Source organism: Antechinus flavipes, chromosome 3 (genome assembly GCF_016432865.1).
Source record: "Antechinus flavipes isolate AdamAnt ecotype Samford, QLD, Australia chromosome 3, AdamAnt_v2, whole genome shotgun sequence".
Taxonomy (NCBI): Eukaryota; Metazoa; Chordata; class Mammalia; order Dasyuromorphia; family Dasyuridae; genus Antechinus; species Antechinus flavipes.
Window position 1 is genome coordinate 198,439,691 of NC_067400.1, and position 11,132 is coordinate 198,450,822.

An 11,132-nucleotide genomic window follows, 5' to 3' on the forward strand; every position below is an offset into this window, starting at 1 on the left:
GGCAGGCAAGCTGCCACATGGCTTGCCAAAAATCTCTCCTGGATTCTGGAGTCTGGAGTCTCCAGCCTCTCTCCTCTTTGTCCTGCCATCAAGTGACTCTGGCTTCTCTTCCCTCCCCCCTCTAATCCTAGCCTATGATTATCTTACCACCAAACATTCAGCAAGCATCAATGGTGAGGAGAGTCATCATATCACCATCTCATCTAAATATGTATATAGAGCCATTATCTCACATCAAATAGGTAAGTGGTCTGCTTTCTGATTCAAGCATACCTTTTTGGAGTTTCAGCCCTCATGGCAAATTTTGTTCTTTTTCTTTTTTGAAATAAATTCTTAAAAAGTTTTTTTTAAGAATAGATTTTTTCTAGACCTGTTGTAATACATACTCCAGGGGACTTTGAGCCTATTGGAACTCTTGAGCTCATGAGTTCTGATCTATAGTAAGGCTAATCTCGATCAGGAATCCACAATAAGTCTGGGACCAAAAAGATAAGCCTGAAGAATTGGGCTCCCTAAAGAGCAGTTAAAAGACCCAAGTTGGAAACAGAGCAGATCAAAGCTTTTGAATGGCTGCTTGTTTTTCTCTTCAAATTTTTTATTGATGCCTTTCATTTATTTTGTGGGCATTTCCAAATATACTCTCTCCACCTAAAAGATTTTCCTTTGAGGTAAACTAAGACAGTTAAGTGAAGCCGTTTAACATGTTGATTATCTGACATCTGAAATGTGCTGGAGTGAGCCTGAACAGGTTGGGAAGAGCTAATTGTTACAAGTGATAAAGAAAATGTTTATCTGCAAATCAAACTTTAAAATGTTTCCAGTATATTTCTCCTTTTCCTGAAGAGTAGATTGTTAAACATTTACCAGCATACTATGTGGTATTTTTCAACTGTAGTCCTCTCGCCTATTAAAGTTACATCAACAATAACAAAGTCCAGGTTCCATTTCAATTCTGTTCTTGGAAAGTTATGATGTGTTTTATATCTATATCTATCTATTTATGTCTATATATCTGAAAAACAAGAGATCGTAAAATATGCTTTCATTTAGAGATATTCTCAAACATTTGGACCATGATTGAGTTATTTTCTTTCTGTGTGCCTGGAGCAACCACCATTCTCCTGCCATAATCCAGAATTTTAGCAAATTCACACAGGAAATTCATATGTATAAGTTGACTGCATATGTATATGAAAAGTAAAACTAGCACAGGGGAAAAAAATGCAACAAACCTAACAACAACTTTGAATTAAATAATAGAGGTGCAAAGTACTAGATGCCATCAATCTCTGTCTCTCTGATAACTCCCATGAATTCCCATGCCTCTTCTTTAGCCTGGGATGGGAAATTACATCATTGCTACTGTTGTTGTCATATTGCAGCTCCCAGCTGCTTCTCCACCATCTGCTTTCTCTTTCTATACTGTTATCTGTGATCATTTTACAAAAGTTAAAATGAAAACATTTCAGGGGTTGTACATTTAGCCCTTGCAGAGCCAGATCATCCTGTGAAGAGGGATTCCAACAGATTCTAGGTTTGCTGTGATTGAAAGAAATAGTATATCCTTTAAAAAAACTCAGATTTCATCTTCCTATTAAGATGGTGATGTGAACCTTTAAAAAGAAGCACAGTTCTCACACACACATCATTCCCCCCCCCCATTTTACATATTTTTCATTATTATAGCTTTTTATTTATAAAACATATGCATGGGTAATTTTTCAACATTGACCTTTGCAAAACCTTCTGTTTCAACTTTTCCCCTCCTTTCCTCCACTCCGTCTCCTAGATGGTAGGAAGTCCAATACATGTTAAATATGTTAAAGTATATGTTAAATACAATATACGTATACATATTTATAGTTATCTTGCTGCACAAGAAAAATTGGGTTTACAAAGAAGGTAAAAATAACCTGAGAAGGAAAACAAGAATGCAAGTAGAAAATAACAGAAAGAGTGGAAATGCTATGTTGTCACACACATATTTTAAAGGACAATAGATGAACAATGATGAAGAAAACTAATGAGAAAGAGAAGAAGCTCTTGTATCCTGTCTGCATAAGGAAATGGTCAGGAGTCAAAGAATGGAAGACAGGACTAAAATGAGCTCTGCTAAGCAACTTTCAAGCCAAAGGATTCTTAACCTGGGGGCACTCTAGGGAAGCCAACATAAACCTCAGGAAGTGGGTAATGTGTGAGAAGTACTACAGAAGCCAGTATAAGCTCAGGTAATTGAGTCTGGAGCCAGATAAGATTCTGAATGAATGCCCTTCAAGAGGTAGGGGAAAAAGGGAATTAAGTCAGCATGAATTCTGTTAGTTGAGGATCTGACCTCAGATCCCAGACCTGACCTGTCAGAACATAATCAAGAAATATAGCTTGTTCCCATGACAGTGCAAGGAGTCTCCCCATGCCCTTTTCAAAGAAATGGGATCCACATTAGAGTCTAATCAGCTTCCAGGTACCTAGCCTCCTTGAGAATATTGAGATAGTGAAACTCCCAATATCTCTGGTTCCAAGGTTAAGTCATCATGACTTCTCTTAATAGGAGACCTGAAGCCAGATGACAACCCTGACCTATTGGAACATAATCAAGAGGTATAGCTTGTCGCGCCCAAGTCACAGTGCAAGGACACAGGCCTTCCTTTCTATCTCTCAAAGAAATGAGAGCCATATCAGGGTCCAATCAGCTTGCGGGTGCCCAGGTTCCTTGGGAATGATGAGATCAGTACAAATTCCATGACTAAGCTTGTTAGGAATATAGAAGAAGACAGAATTAATTACTGATAGGGCATTGTGAAAATGTAGGAGATATGTAAGGCTGAGATTAGCATGCTACCCAACCCATCTACAAGTTCTAGAGCAGTGAGAGTCTAGTCTTTGTTGAGTTTAAGTCTAAGAACTGAAGCTTGAAATATGAATAATCAGGGGGAAAACCACCCAGAAAATAATGAATACTGGAGACTTCCGGCCAAGATGGCGGAGAGGAAGCACACAGCTGTGTAAGCTCCACGTTTTCTCTCACTATCTATTTCATTACAAGCCTCTGAATTAATGCTTGACTGAAAAAAACCCCACAAATAGTTACCAAGAGAAGCCATCCTTGAGATTCACCAGGAAAGGTCTGTTTTTGCTCAAGGGCGGGGACGGTTTTAGATCAGGCACAGGCTGTGAGCAGGCAGGCAGCAGCAGGAAGATCATGGAAGGCAGCTCACAGCCAAGCAGACCAGAGAGGGGTGGGGTGTGATCGCAGCAGTCTCTGCGGGGAGAGCTTTGCTACAGGATTGGATACTTTGCTCCGGCAGCAAGCCAGCAGCCCAGCAGAGAAGCTAAAAACACGGGGTGGGGGTGGGGGGGTGGTACGGATGGGGGGGTGAGAGGGGGGGTGAAAAATACAACCCCAAACAGCTGGAGTCTCTCGGGACCTGGCCAACCCTCCCCCACAGTGTCTCAGCACACTCTCGGAGGCTCAGAGCGCAGGCGCAGCTCAGTCAGGCTACTGCCTCGCTGCTGCCCTCGCAGTCTGTAGAGGAAGCTCGGTAACACCACCCAGCTTCTCCCCCAAAGAAAGCAGACTCCATTTGGGGTTTTTTCTTTTTTTTTCTTTGCTAGTTTGTCTTTGATTATTAGACAGAATGAGCAAGAAGCTGAAGAGGACTTTAACCCTTGACAGCTTCTATACAGATAGAGAGTAGATTCTAAATCCTGAGGAGACTAAAAACAGACTGTCTCCAGGTGAATCCCCAAAGGAGGAGATCATCTGTTCCTCAGCACAGATGAACCTCATAGAAGAAATTAAAAAGTCTCTCACAAGAGAGCTAGAAGAAAAATGGGAAAAGGAGAGGGAGGCTTGGCAAAAGAGTCTAGAGAAGTCATCCCACTCATTTAAAGACAGAGTGGATAAAGAAATCAAATCCTTGAAAAATAGGATTAGTGAACTGGAAACAGAAAATATCTCTCTAAAAAATAAAATTGGTGAAATAGAAAAAAATTCCATAGAACAAAAGAACTCAATTGGACAATTAGAAAAAGATATTTAAAAAGTGAGTTAAGAAAATATTTCACTGAAAATCAGGTTCGAACAAATGGAATTGAATGACTCGAGGAGACAAGAAGAATCAGTCAAGCAAATCCAAAAAAATCTAACAATAGAAAAGAATGTGAAATATCTTCTGGGGAAGACAACAGACCTGGAAAACAGATCCAGGAGAGACAATCTGAGAATCATTGGACTCCCAGAAAAGCATGATGAAAAAAAGAGCCTGGACTCTATTTTTCCAGGAAATTATCAAAGAGAACTGCCCAGAAGTCATAGAAACAGAGGGTAAAATAGACATTGAAAGAATTCATCGATCACCTACTGAAAGGGATCCTAAAATCAAAACACCAAGAAATATAGTGGCCAAATACCAGAACCCTCAGATGAAGGAAAAAATATTGCAAGCGGCTAGAAAAACCCAATTCAAGTATTGAGGAGCCATGATAAGGATCACCCAGGATCTAGCAGCATCCACATTAAAGGATCGAAGGGCTTGGAATATGATATTTCGAAAGGCTAAGGAACTTGGTATGCAACCAAAAATAACTTACCCAGCTAGAATGAGCATCTTTTTCCAGGGAAGAAGATGGACATTCAACGAAGTAAGCGAATTTCACCTATTTTTGATGAAAAAACCAGAACTTAACAAAAAGTTTGATCTACAAATATAAAACTCAAGAGAAATCTAAAAGGGTAAAGATTAATCTTGGGAACTATATTTTGGCTATAAAGATGTATAAAGAATACATGTATACCTTGTTCTAGAAACTAGATGTGGAAAGGACATTGTACCAGAAAAGGGGTAAAGTGGGGGTAGTACATCTCATGAAGAGGCAAAGGTAGTATATCTGAGAGAAAGAATGGAGGGGGATGAATATAGTGGGTATCTTACTGCCTTCAGAATTGGCTTTAAGAGAAAAATTTTAGACATATTCAATCTATGGTGAAACTTCTCCCACCTCATTGAAAAGTGAGAAGGGAAAAGTGAAAAGGGAAGGAATAAGCTAAGTGGAAGGGAATACGGAAACTGGGAGGGAAAGGAGTAAGATAGGGGGAGGAACTTTAAGGTGGGGGGAGAGATACTAAAAAGGGAGGGCTGTGGGAAGCAAGTGGTGCTCACAAGCTTAATACTGGGAAGGGGGAGAAGGGGGAAAGAAGGGAAAAAAGAATAAACCAGGGTTAACAAGATGGCAAGTAATACAGAATTGGTCATTTTAACCATAAATATGAATGGGGTAAACTCCCCCATAAAGAGGAAGCGGTTAGCAGAATGGATTAAAAGCCAGAATCCTACAATATGTTGTTTACAGGAAACACACCTGAAGCGGGGAGATAAATGCAGGTTAAAGGTAAAAGGTTGGAGCAAAATCTACTATGCTTCAGGTGAAGTCAAAAAAGCAGGAGTAGCCATCCTGATCTCAGATCAAGCTAAAGCAAAAACTGATCAAATTAAAAGAGATAAGGAAGGGCACTATATCTTGCTAAAGGGTAGAATGAATAATGAAGCAGTATCTATATTAAACATATATGCACCAAGTGGTGTAGCATCTAAATTCTTAAAAGAGAAATTAAGAGAGCTGCAAGAAGAAATAGACAGCAAAACTATAATAGTGGGAGATCTCAACCTTGAACTCTCAGAATTAGATAAATCAAACCACAAAATAAATAAGAAAGAAGTCAAAGAGGTAAATAGAATACTAGAAAAATTAGATATGATAGATCTCTGGGGAAAATGTAATGGAGACAGAAAGGAGTACACTTTCTTTTCAGCAGTTCATGGAACCTATACAAAAATTGACCATATATTAGGACACAAAAACCTCAAACTCAAATGCAGTAAGGCAGAAATAGTAAATGCATCCTTTTCCAATCATGATGCAATGAAAATTACATTCAACAAAAACCCAGGGGAAAGTAGACCAAAAAATAATTGGAAACTAAATAATCTCATACTAAAGAATGATTGGATGAAACAGCAAATCATAGACATAATTAATAACTTCACCCAAGAAAACGATAATACTGAGACATCATACCAAAATGTATGGGATGCAGCCAAAGGAGCAATAAGGGGAAATTTCATATCTCTAGAGGCCTAGTTGCATAAAATAGAGAAAGAGAAGGTCAATGAATTGGGCTTGCAACTAAAAATGCTAGAAAAGGAACAAATTAAAAACCCCCAGTCAAACACTAAACTTGAAATTCTAAATATAAAAGGAGAGATCAATAAAATTGAAAGTAAAAAAACTATTGAATTAATTAATAAAACTAAGAGTTGGTTCTATGAAAAAACCAACAAAATAAACAAACCCTTAGTAAATCTGATTAAAAAAAGGAAAGAGGAAACTCAAATTGTTAGTCTTAAAAATGAAAAGGGAGAACTCGCCACTAATGAAGAGGAAATTAGAGCAATAATTAGGAGTTACTTTGCCCAACTTTATGCCAATAAATTCGACAACTTAAATGAAATAGAAGAATATCTCCAAAAATATAGCTTGCCCAAACTAACAGAGGAAGAAGTAAATATCCTAAACAGTCCCATCTCAGAAAAAGAAATAGAACAAACTATCAATCAACTCCCTAAGAAAAAATCCCCAGGACCAGATGGATTTACATGTGAATTCTATCAAACATTTAAAGAACAATTAACTCCAATGCTAAATACACTATTTGAAAAAATAGGGATTGAAGGAGTCCTACCAAACTCCTTTTATGACACAAACATGGTACTGATACCTAAACCAGGTAGGCTGAAAACAGAGAAAGAAAATTATAGATCAATCTCCCTAATGAATATTGATGCTAAAATCTTAAATAAAATATTAGCAAAAAGATTACAGAAAATCATCCCCAGGATAATACATTATGACCAAGTAGGATTTATACCAGGAATGCAGGGCTGGTTCAATATTAGGAAAACTATTACCATAATTGACTATATCAATAACCAACCAAACAAAAACCATATGATCATCTCAATAGATGCAGAAAAAGCATTTGATAAAATCCAACATCCATTCCTAATAAAAACACTTGAGAGCATAGGAATAAAAGGACTTTTCCTTAAAATAGTCAGGAGCATATATTTAAAACCTTCAGTAAGCATCATATGCAATGGGGAAAAACTGGAACCTTTCCCAGTAAGATCTGGAGTGAAGCAAGGTTGCCCACTATCACCCTTATTATTCAATATCGTATTAGAAACACTAGTCTCTGCAATAAGAGTTGAGAAAGAGATTAAAGGAATTAGAGTAGGCAATGAGGAAACCAAACTATCACTCTTTGCAGATGATATGATGGTATGCCTAGAGAACCCCAGAGATTCTACTAAACAGCTATTAGAAATAATTCATAATTTTAGCAAAGTAGCAGGATACAAAATAAATCCCCATAAATCCTCAGCATTTTTATACACCACCACCAAAATCCAAGAGCAAGAGATACAAAGAGAAATTCCATTCAAAATAACTGTTGATAGCATAAAATATTTGGGAATCTACCTACCAAAGGAAAGTTAGGAATTATATAAGCAAAATTACAAAAAAGTTTCCACACAAATAAAGTCAGACTTAAATAACTGGAAAAATATTAAGTGCTCTTGGATAGGCCGAGCGAATATAATAAAGATGATAATACTCCCTAAACTAATCTATTTATTTAGTGCTATACCAATCAGACTTCCAAGAAAATATTTTAATGATCTAGAAAAAATAACAACAAAATTCATATGGAACAATAAAAAGTTGAGAATCTCAAGGGAATTAATTTTTAAAAAATCAAATGAAGGTGGCCTAGCTATACCTGATCTAAAATTATATTATAAAGCAGCAGTCACCAAAACCATTTGGTATTGCCTAAGAAACAGATTAGTTGATCAGTGGAAAAGGTTAGGTTCACAAGACAGAATAGTCAACTATAGCAATCTAGTGTTTACAAATCCAAAGATCCTAACTTTTGGGATAAGAATTCATTATTTGATAAAAACTGCTGGGATAACTGGAAATTAGTATGGCAGAAATTAGGCATGGACCCACACTTAACACCATATACCAAAATAAGATCAAAATGGGTCCATGACCTAGGCATAAAGAACGAGATTATAAATAAATTAGAGGAACATAGGATAGTTTATCTCTCAGACTTGTGGAGGAGGAAGAAATTTGTGACCAAAAATGAACTAGAGACCATTACTGATCACAAAATAGAAAATTTTGATTATATCAAATTAAAAGGCCTTTGTACAAACAATACTAATGCAAACAAGATTAGAAGGGAAGCAACAAACTGGGAAAACATCTTTACAGTTAAAGGTTCTGATAAAGGCCTCATTTCCAAAATATATAGAGAACTGACTCAAATTTATAAGAAATCAAGCCGTTATCCAATTGATAAATGGTCAAAGGATATGAACAGACAATTTTTAGATGATGAAATTGAAACTATTACCACTCATATGAAAGAGTGTTCCAAATCACTATTGATCAGAGAAATGCAAATTAAGACAACTCTGAGATACCACTACCACACCTGTCAGATTGGCTAAGATGACAGGAAAAAATAATGATGAATTTTGGAGGGGATGCAGGAAAACGGGGACACTGATGCATTGTTGGTGGAGTTGTGAACGAATCCAACCATTCTGGAGAGCAATCTGGAATTATGCCCAAAAAGTTATCAAACTGTGCATACCCTTTGATCCAGCAGTGCTACTATTGGGCTCATACCCCAAAGAGATACTAAAGAAGGGAAAGGGACCTGTGTGTGCCAAAATGTTTGTGGCAGCCCTGTTTGTAGTGGCTAGAAACTGGAAATTGAATGGATGCCCATCAATTGGAGAATGGCTGGGTAAATTGTGATATATGAATGTTATGGAATATTATTGTTCTGTAAGGAATGACCAGCAGGATGAATACAGAGGCTTGGAGAGACTTACATGAACTGATGCTAAGTGAAATGAGCAGAACCAGGAGATCATTATACACTTCGACAACGATATTGTATGAGGATGTATTCTGATGGAAGTGGATTTCTTTGACAAAGAGACCTAACTCAGTTTCAATTGATAGCAGCTACACCCAAAGAAAGAACACTGGGAAACGAATATGAACTATTTGCATTTTTGTTTTTCTTCCCACGTTATTTTTACCTTCTGAATCCAATTCTCCCTGTGCAACAAGAGAACTGTTTGGTTCTGCAAACATATATTGTATATACATATAGGATATATAGGATATACTGCAACATATCTAACATATATAGGACTGCTTGCCATCTAGGGGAAGGAGTGGAGGGAGGGAGGGGAAAAATCCGAACAGAAACGAGTGCAAGGGATAATGTTGTAAAACAATTACTCTGGCATGGATTCTGTCAATATAAAGTTATTATTAAATAAAATAAAATAAAATATTAAAAAAAAAAAAAACAGGCATAGCAAACTAAGAAGAAAAGAATAATTCCAAAACAAATACAACCAAACCTCAGTGGACAAAATGGCTTGGCCAAAAGACATGTAATTTGGAGAAAATCATGCCAAAAAGTAGAAACTAAAGGCTTACACCTGACAATGACTTACTTTAGAAAAATGAGTATAATTTTATATGTAGTATGAAGGGAGAGGGAAGGAAATAGATCTTCAGAACTGAGAACAATAGAGCATTCCTGACTTAAAGACCAAACCCAAGCAGAAATTTTGAAATGCAAAGATGGCAATTGAATAAACCTAGAAAGTTCCTTTGAGAAATTTAAATGAATGAATGTGTTCCTCTTAATGTGTATCTGCACTTGTAATGCTGGAGAAACTGAGCAAGATAGAGATTTGAGAACAATTTAATAATTTATTTAATAGAGTGATTTACCGAGACCAATGGATCCATGGTTTGGTCCCAGGACCGAATGAGACTATCATCTCAAAGAATCCAGCCTTGAATGTCGGATACAAGATTCTTTTATAGGGTTACAAGACCGATGACATAATAGGGGAGGTACCTGGATGGGGCTGATCTAATGAGGGGAGGAACCTAGGATGAGGATGACATAATGGAGGCAGGCACCTAGGATCACATGATGGAAGGAGGTACTGGAGAGGCTCCTGATATGCTAATGATGTCTAAAATGGATAAAAACTTTTATCCCTTTAAACATTAAGAGGGAATGAATATAGCCGAAGGTCTTAGATATAAGACCTTTATCCTATCAAACATTAAGAGGGAATGGTTATAACCTGAGGCAGTTACTGAATAGGACAATTAGGAAAACTGTGGCACACACACTGTATAACTTAAAATGGGTGTGTATTAATTCAATATGAACACAATTTTTATACCCATAAAAAAGACCTATATTTCCTACAATTGTAAGAAAATTCTTCAAAATGATCTTGATGAGAGTGAAACCAGACAGCCTTGTAAAGTTATGTAAAATGACCAACAAAAACTTATACAAACTTAAATGGTCTTACATTCTCTGGAACCAGGAAGAACTTCCAGAGAATGACTCTTTTCATATACAAACCTAAATGGTCCCACACCCTCTGGAACCAGGAAGAAGAATATCCAGAGGATGTACCTTTTCATATACAAACTTAAGTGGTCTTGCCTATTCTGTTCTATTGTTCTGTTTCTGTATAAAGTAGGCTTTCAGAAAATGTCTCTATGCAAAAAATCACTTCTCTCTTGAGAATGATTTTGCCAAGAATGCCTTATTTTGGTGTCTTTCTAACAATAAAAGCCTTTTTATCACAGCCTTTGAGTAAGTGAATTTCCTTCCCTACAAGCCTGAAACCTTGGAGAACGAAGATGGCACCCCCATCCCTGCCACACCTCTCCTTCACCACCCTGCCCTCATCAATCTTAGGACTTCAAAATTAGCCGCTATGAAATTTCCCATTGCTATGTTTAGGATGCTTATAGACCTAGACTAGCTTTTTTGGTAATCTTTGAAAGCAGCTTATTTTTTCTAAAATCCCTAAATTTCATTCTGGACTTATCTCTCACTGAAGTAATCATTGACCATCTGTTTGGGATTGTGATCTGTCAGTTCACAAAAATTAAAAACAAAAACAAAAAAACCCAAATTAGAAAAGTTTTTTTTTGTG